Below are 9,973 nucleotides of genomic sequence, written 5' to 3'. Positions count from 1 at the left end.
ATAAAAAAAATATATACAAATGTGTGTGGCATAGTCCATTCACCATAAATCAAAGGAAAAGGAAAAGGAAACCTAACTCTAAAACCTATTTACAATGGCAGCGGGCTAGTCCGATGGCTCACTTCCCGATTTCCCGGGCCAGGGCATCATCAAACTCCTTTTCGATGTCCCGGAGGCGGTCCTCTTCCATGGTCCCGAGGGTTCGCAGGGACGATGACATGTGGACTTCCAACTCCCTGCAAATTGCCTCGAGGCACTCGGCCCGCCTCAGTGCCCTCCACATGGAGTTCTCCGCCCTGACCATTGTGAGCCGCGCCTCTTGCGCCCGCTGCTGCTCCGCATCTATGGCCTGGCCCAACCGCTGCCACACGGAAGACACTTCCAATCCTGGGTCCTCCTGCCCTCTGGCCGATGCCTGCCCCTCCGATGTTGAAGGCCCCGAGCCATCATGGCTCCCACTTTGTTGCTGCTGCTGCTGTGACTGTGCCCTTCATCATCAGTTGACACTGCAGACAGGGAAAGATAGAACACAGGCATCAGGGCACTGTACAATGGACTGATACACATATGACAGTTGTACATGAGTCGCAGTGTCAAATTTCAGACATGGCATCACACTCCCTAACACCCATGTCATTTCTACTCACACACATGAGCAATCCCACAGCAATATTGCACCAGGCTGCACCATCCATACACATACAACAGCATCAGCATCAGCATCCGAAGGTGAGCCTGACGTCACATGAAACACGGGGAGTACACAACACATGCACACAAACAACACACTTACATGCATATGTGCACGTCCACCAACTGTCAGAGTGATGAGATCAACATCCATGTCACATCTGGCATTGAGCCTTCTACATGTCAGTGCCACATGCATCCATGTTGCATCACAGTTGCACATTTGTCAAATACATACACATGCACATGTACACAGTGCAGATACATGCAGCTGGAACCAACATCCATGTGTGACACCACAACCATGCCAACGTACATACACAGTAATTCAAACATGTGTGCTCCCACATCTGCATTTGGCCGGCATGCTTTCCCACACATACACCATCCATGTGTCTCACACATGAGAGGACTTGCATGTGTCAGCCTCACGCCCCTGTACATACACATCCATACATGGCCCTACAAAAACATATGTGCAACCTTGTGGGGATACGTCTCGGCGCGAGCAGGGGGTGTTGGGTGCACCGGTGATCGGAGCCCCTGAGAACCGAGGCAGCGGGTCGGCCCCTTCGCTCTCAGCTGTCATAGACACCGAGAGCGAAGGAACACGAGCCGCTTCTCGGAAACACGGCACATCACAGCTGCGCTCACCTCACAGGAAACCCGACCCCGAAGGGGGGGGGGCGAAGGCGCAGGCACTCCATGGCGGCGTGGGGTGGGGGCGACTGGCCCTCCAGCATGGCGTGCCCTGCGGAAGCCCCGGAGCGGGTCGCGGCTGAAAGGCACCCAGAGCCCGCCCATACCCAACGCAATCACGGTCACGATCACGTGATCGGCTCCAACGTTTTCCAGGACTCCGGAAGCAGGAAATGGTGCACACTAGTACGGCAGCCTTTAAGGGAGGCGGGACAACCCCTCAGCAGCCAATAAGGTGTAAGCCAGACAAGGCTGATGCCGATTGGTGGAGACTTGAAACAAGGGAAGCTTATAAAAGCGCGCCAAATGAAACTGACGAGGTTCTCTCATTTTCCAAGAAAGAGAAGAGGACGAGGAACGAAGACCGGAGTGGTGGGCCTATCCGGACACCACGAGATAGGACAAGGTTGGGGACTGCCTCAATCTACTCTGGAAGGGCCAAACACTGGTGAAGGAAACCAGAAGACTATATTCTTTGTTTTGCTAAGGACTGTAAGGATATTTGGCGTGTTACAGCACAGCGTACAGCACTACTGCACAGGTAGCAACCAGCACAGAGTACAGCACTACTGCACAGGTAGCAACCAGCACAGAGTACAGCACTACTGCACAGGTAGCAATTTTTTTTGATGCAGCACCAAATGCCTATGGTGCATTGCTATATGTGTTACCAGATTAACAAGGAAAGACAGGCTATTCAGTCAAAAACGATTTTAACATATAAGATGCAAATCTATTTTTACAGTTAAAAACACACGTGCACATTCAAAATGCACACTATTTTTTCACCTGAAATGCCTATGGTGCGAGAGACACATTTGAAAATTAATAACTAACATTACTTATAACTAACCTGACTAATGAAACTGAGGTTAACATAATCCACCAATAAAAATGTGTCTCCACTGCAGAATTAGGCCTATTCTGAAAGTGAACTTTTAAACGCACATCCATTTTTTTTTTTGTTTTCTCTGCTGCCCTGTCCACATAACTACAGGAAGCAAAAGAGCTTGAAAGAACAGGAAATCAGTTGGTTACAAAGTATTACTATAAAAATGAGCCATTGTGTAGAGAAGGAGGAGATGGCATGATTGATTCTGATTGGAGCAGCGTCATAGCAAGTATCATGCTAGAGGGAGTGATCAGAGTTTTGCTGGAGGGAGTTTGAAGAGGAAGGAGGACAGTGGAGATTTGGAGAGCTGGGAGAAGGACCTATTTTTTCCTGGTTGGAGCATTTCTGCTGAAAAAGCTGAGAGTTCCAGGCAATGACCCCGGTTTGAGAAGGAAAGGCGCTCCTTTTCACTGGGGTTAATCTTCAAGGGAGCCACATTCAGAAAGAGAACAGCTGAAGAAAACTCGGCTAAACAGATAAGGTAATTACATAAGTGTGGGAGCTGAGTGTGTACGAGAATATTCAGTCAGAGTAGGAAAGGAGATTCCGGTGCCTTAATCACATGTTAATGTTGCAAATTGGGTTCTGTTCTCCAACACTCTTTTTTTTTTTCAGTGTATCACAGACAATGCTGTTACTGTGCTATTTTATTTATTTCTGTAAAGAGTGAGATCGTGTTTAAATGCAACTTTTATAATACAGAAAAATATTTGAAAGCAGAGGGTTGGTGTATTTTATATTTACCAATACAGTGCTGATGATGAGGGGAGATTTTTAAACAATGCAATTGTCATTTTAAGACAGATGTGTGCATGATCATATTCAGTATGGACAGTTGAGAGTGATTGTTTGTAGCATAGCTCGTTGGAGGTACATGAGCCAACGGGAAGAGGGACTCTCTGAACATAGTTCCCTACCATATATAAGGTAGTGGAAATTACCACAAAATTACCACATATAGCTCTCTGTCGTAAATAAGTCAGTGAGATCGCCCATGGTGGCACACTAACACTAACACTGAAAATGTGGTATTCCTGAAATGTAGGTCTGAGGTCTCTCTAGTGATTACACGAAAAATCTAAGCAAAGATAAGGGATTCTGGACATTGGGGCCACACATAAAACAAGGGAATTATGCTCACCAAAATACCACCAACCACGCATACCAACCACGCATACCAAATATGCATGTCTGGGTGCTGAAATAATGCATGTCCACCGTATTATTGTTGCACATGGCCCAATCTGAATACAAGGAGTGATTATTGCTAAGTTATTTTTCGGCGGTAATAAAATACCGCAAAGCCCCAAATCTCCACAAAATACCCTACATATTTATGGTGCGTTGCAGGCCGGGAAAGTGATCATAGAGTACCTACTGGGCGTGGCAAGCGTGTCTCACACTGCCATTTGCACATTAAAGGGAACCCATTTTATAATAGCAGTGTGCCACTAAAAACGAATTTCAGAATGTCACAAAGGGAAACCACATTCTCAGATCTAGTGCAATATTTAGAGGCAAAGTTGTTTGCACATGGGAATTGGTCGTCGAATAGCACGTTAGAATGGAGTAACCGCATTCAGGGTGATGTGCAGAAAGAAAAACTAGACAATATTTTTGCAGAAGGCAGCATAATTCAGGTCTGCCTTACAAGATTATTGAATGCAGCCGATAAAAGTGCAGAGAAAGACTGTTTAATACGGCTATGCGGCAAAATATGGTTTAATTTAAACAAGTCCCTGCGAATGCAAGAGAATGATACTCAGCTAATTAACAGGTTAAAGACTGAATTAGATGGGGCAAGTAAAAATCAGGAAATGTTGAGAGCAGAACTGGATGTATGCCAAAAAGACATGCAATTAAAATGCAGAGACTTTGATACTCAGTTATCCAAAAGCAAGAAACAATTTGAAGATAGTGAGCAAGAATTGGCACACTTAAAAGCCTTAGTGGATCACATTAGACGGGATAAAGATGAGGTTGTTTCGGAGATGCAGATTTTACTAAAAGAACATTGTGAAAAAGAAGGTGATCTCCAGAGTGCAGAACAAGAAATGATTAAAATGATTCAAGAAAGAGACAAGAGAAATAAAGAGTTCAATGAATGCCAAATGCAAATGTGCGACATGCAGGAGGTGATTAATAAAATGAATGGTGAAAACAACTATTTGCAAGATGAAGCCAACAGACTCCTTAAAAAGTGTAAGGACTTAGAACAGCAAATGTGCATTCCCAGGTCCCAGGAGAGGCGGCAGGGTACCACATTCAATGGAGTGGAGGTGAATTCTAGCTCTGCCCAAAGAGCTAGTGCTCCAGTGACTGGGCCGGTGACTGAACTTGGTTGCAGCGCCCTTGGGGGATTTGATACTCCCATTGGGGGCAGCCACCAATCTCATACACCTGAAAACAGGATTGAATCACACCATAGTGCAATTCCATGCATTGCAACAAGTAGCCCCATAAAAATAATGAAATCCATTGAAGCCCTGATCAAACCATTTAAAAAGGGAGGTGAATGCTGCATTGAGGATCACTTAGAAGCGGTGCATGACATTTTTAAAGCACTCCAGATACCTAAGGAACAGTACAGACAATATTTTCATTTAACTTTAGATGCCCCGACGGCCAGCATCATAAGGGGATTAAATGAACAGCAGAATATGACATGGCTGGAGTTTGAAAAAGAAATTAGGCGTCATTTTTCTCCTTTTCAGTCATTGCAGGAGGCAAAGAAAGTCGCGTACACAATTACTGCTGGACCTAATACATCTCCTCGCCAATTTTTACAAGACTTAAAAAGAGCATTTTCTCGCTTTGATGTATCTTTTGACTCAAATTCCAATGAGTTTAAAACTGCATACTTCTATGGGCTACAGAAAGACATCATATCCCAATTGGTCCGTGAATTTGACCGTGACAAGTCCCTTGAATGGATTGTACATCAAAGCACAAAACTATATGAGGTAATCTATTGTCAGGGTAGAGAAAGTGATAAAATGAAAGATGCTAGACCTAAATCTAAAGAACCCTCAGCCACAGTAATGGAAATCAGGTCAGCCAAAATGTCCCTTGAGTCTGCTCAAAGCCAAGGTAAAAATAATGTGACACCTGAACAAAGGGGTCATCAACAAAGATCGCCATTTCCTGTACCAATGTTCCAATCACATGATCCTAGTAATAGAGAGAGCTACATCAGCCCTAGGTATTTAGGGGACAGACCCCGGGTAGGATACCGGCCCGATATGGCAGGTATGAACAATAACCAGAGACAAAATCAAGATCAAAGAAATGATGGTCCCTACCAGTCATTGGGGACACAGAGCAGATTTGATCCCAGCACCATGATATATGGTAATCAGGATAGGCCCCGATATGTGGATCGATTTACTGATAATGGAAATCAACCTAGGGGCCAGTACCCACAATCTGAGAGACAGGACATGAGGCAAAACGTGAACTACAATCCACGCCAGTACAATGATTCCCCACCAGGGGACTATAATCAAAGGATGGTTGCAACCCGCTCCCCTCCACAAATGAATCAAGAGTTCAGAAACGATCCCAACCGACATCAATCACCTGAGAGGTATCAGAATAGATCCAATCAGGGGGAAAACAACCAATATCGACCTAGGCCACAGAAAGAGGATCCTAGAGAGATGGAAAGGTTCCAATGCCTTGAGGCCCAAGTGAAAATGTTAGCTGAGCAAATAGGAAAGCTCTATACAGCGCAAAAACAACCTTCCAAAGAGGGGGCTGATGGCCATAGCAATGACCGGGGGGCTTCCGAAAAGTGACTACGTACTCATGATAACTGCAGTGCCAAAATGACAGATTGCTCTGATATAATTTTGCATAACGACTCTGAGATGCCTAATGGATTAAAAATGAAAGTACCAGTAAATGAAATTGTGACAGAAAGTGCAAATATTTCTAAAAAAGAGGTACGGTTTAACTTAGAGCTAAATAAAACTGTAAAGATTTGCACAAATGAAAAAGAAACATTAGGAATTCCAAAAGAACAAAGGGACAGATTTAAGAAAAATGACTCATGCATGGGGAATACCAGTGAACAGGGAGTAAGTGGGGATGCTATAGCTCCTTCCCTGGGCAAGCAAAACAACGACCAAACACAGACAGAAAAAGGAAATACTCACAAGGAGGGTACAAGTCAATCACCTGAAGAATTCTTTGAGCCACATATTTTTGAAGAGGCTGAAAGGGCTGGTATCACACTAAATGATCACAAATGCACAGAATTAAAAAATGACAAATTGCTGAATGATGTTGTTACACATGTTCAGTTGGAGGATTGTAATGTGGTCTCTGATGTTACCCAGATGGATGGGCGAACAGTGGCCACACTCCAAAAAACCTCTGATCATGGAGAAATGAATAAAATCTCTCGCGCAGAAATGGGTAAAAAGGAGGGAAAAATGTCTTTCCATTTACCAATGTGTTTAGCCAAAAGTGAAAAAGACCTGAGAAAGGTGAGCCCTGAAATCAGTAAGAATTCACATTTCTTATGTGTATTAGAGGAAGTTGAGGACAGATATTATGCACCCATCACTGTAGAAGAAAAATGCCACACCTTTGCTATTATTGACACTGGCGCACAGGCCACAATTATGTCCAAGGAGCTGGTAAAGAGTATCAATGAAGGGAGACCTCCACAGAGTCAGATCACAGTGAAGGAAAATCAAGGCCCAGTGCATAACTTTAATGGGGAGGAGGTGCCCATCATAGGTGTAACTGAGGTTGACATAAAAATAGGAAAGCACAGAATGAAACAAGAGGTATTGATCACATCTATTTGTGAAATTCCATTTCTGATGGGGACAGATTGCCTGAAAAGATTGTCTCCTCTCATAGATGGGGTGAATGGAGTGCTGTGGTCCTTAACCAAAAAACCATTGAGGCCTAAGAAACTAAAATCACAAAACAGCAATATAAATGAATGTCACACCGTTGCCAAAACAAATGATGCTGTGGAGGTATATCTCCAGAATAGCTGCATACCTAGTGTCACTGTTATATTAATGTGTCAAGACAAAATGCAGAGCGACAATGAAAAACTGCCTGTACAAATATACTTGGACCCAAGGAAAAATTGGCAGACTGCCATAGATGAGCACACATTACGTTTTTATTTAAAAGAGAAAACATACAAACAGAATATTGCTCCTAAAACAGATTCAGAAAAACACATTACCACTCTGGCAGAAATACACATGGAAGATGAGCAACCATGGGTTCATGTTGGTATAAATGACTATTTTAAAACAATAAAAGCCACTTTAGCGCTTGAACATGAAAGGAGTTTCATTAATGAGAAATTGTTGCAAAAAATAATGGAAAGGGAAGAAATCCCGAGATTTAGGATTAAAAACCAATATGTTTCTGGGTTGGACAGTCCAGACTTTGAAAACCGAATTGCAGGCAGATGCATGCTTAAAATTAGCATTGGGCAGAAAACAATTTAACATAATGTATGGATAGTGAGTGGAGCACAAAATGAATTTTAAATGGGCAATGACATCATGCACAGAATGTGTATGGTGTTAGATTTCCTTAATCAAAAAATATGGTAACGCCTAGGTGGTCCGGCACCTGAATTTGAAGACAAAAGAAGGGCTTATCATTGTGCACAACTGGTTCCTTATGCAATAGAATTACAAATGAGGAAAGATACTAATGTTCCTGCATTTACAAAACAGTTTGCAATAACACTGAAATGCAAAAATGGACAGCAGATGAAAGGCTCTGATGCATTTGTATGCCTGAATGAATCCATAAAACAGCAAGGCCTGTATTATGAATACATTCCATTGGTAGACATTGGTGAAGGATCTGTTAAAATCATGGTAAATAATAAAGGTTGTCAGGATATTCATTTAGAGGAAAACTCCCCATTAGGAATGGCCATACAAAAATCACATTATACGGCAGATTTAAATAACATGGTGATTGGGAATATTCCTGAAAAATATGTAGATGCCAAGGGCGAGTTGCCAGAACACCTGGACTCTCAGCCCAAAGGAATATTTAAAATTCATACTGTGTATCCTTATGATTCAAATGAGACAGTGTGCTGCCATCAAGAGGATTGCATAATATTTAATTTAAATGAAAATGAAACAGAAAATCAGCCCATTGAAGTGTAAGCTGATATGCCAAAATATTTAAAAGTGGCAGCTTTACAAAAAGACACAGCCACACAGTTAGAGGAGAGCGCCGAGATTCCCTTACCAGAAGATTTTCCAGAATTTTCCAAAATGGTAGAAGAGCAGATCTCCTTAGCGGATGCATGTGAAAGCAATGAAGAGAGGGACAATCTGAGGGAGATATTTGTGGAGTTTAAGGATGTATTTGCAAAAGATGCTTATGATTGTGGTTTAACTGATTTACATGTGGCCACACTACCAGAAGGGTGTAGCAGAAATCCAGTGTTTGTGCGCCAGTATAGACTACCGCTGGCATGTTTAGAATCATTGGCAGAGATTATTAAAAATTTGGAATCGCGGGGAATCATCAGGCCCATTCATAGCACATCCAATACACCTATTTTAGGTGTGTTAAAGCCAAATGGTCAATGGCGGCTGTGTGCAGACTTGAGAGAGTTAAATGAAAGAGTACCAATATCTAGATGGCCACTGCCATTCATTGATCAGGGCCTAGCTCAGGTACATGGTTCAAATGTATTTACCACATTAGATCTCACCTCTGGATATTGGTGCGTGCCATTGGCAGAGGAGATACAACATTTATTTTCCTTTACATTTGACAGGACTCAATATGCCTGGCTTAGAGCTCCGTTCGGGTACATCAATAGTGGGAGTGAATTTGGCATATTTTTGAGAAAGGCCATGCCGGATGCAGCGGAAAGAGGAACAATAGTTTATGTGGACGATGTCCTGATAAAAAATGAAAGCCTGAAAAGCCATTTTGATGAAATAAGACATGTACTTGGCCAATTGCAGAAAGCAGGCGCCAAAGTATCTTTGCAAAAAGCACAATGGTGCAAGAAAAAAGTGAACTTTCTAGGGCATGAAGTGACTGAACATGGGCTAAATCCACAAAAGAAGAAAATAGAGGCCATACAAAGATTAAAAGATCCTAAAAATGTGAAAGGAGTAAAAAGTTTATTAGGGATGACAGGCTATAACAGAAAGTTCATTGAAAATTATGCAGAAATCACTCAACCATTGACTAAACTGCTTAAACTGAATACTCCCTGGAAGTGGGAAAAGGGCAGTCTGATGCAGTGGCTAAATTAAAGGAATGTCTTGTAAAGGCACCATGTTTAGCATACCCCATAAAGGACAGGGATATCTTTATAGAAATAGGTTTTTCTGAACATTGTATGTCAGCAGTGTTATCACAAAAACACGATTTGAATCACAAAACCATTGCATATGCAAGTAAGGCATTTTCCCAAGTTGAAATGAAATTTAATGAATGTGAAAAGGCCCTATTAACCACTGTGTGGGCGCTACAACATTTCCGCCCCATTGTTCAGGGAGAAAAGGTAATTATTGAAACAAATCATCAACCTTTGCAATTTTTAGAGAGTAAAAGAATTAGATCAGGTAATCTAGCGCAATCCAGAATCACTTCATGGACGCTAGCATTACAAGGTTTTCCCGTAGAAGTGAGATATGGACAAAATAAAAAGAACCCAATTGCTCAAGG

Source organism: Ambystoma mexicanum, chromosome 2q (genome assembly GCF_040938575.1).
Source record: "Ambystoma mexicanum isolate Mex_15411 chromosome 2q, UKY_AmexF1_1, whole genome shotgun sequence".
NCBI classification, from domain to species: Eukaryota; Metazoa; Chordata; class Amphibia; order Caudata; family Ambystomatidae; genus Ambystoma; species Ambystoma mexicanum.
This window is presented reverse-complemented; position numbering follows the sequence as displayed.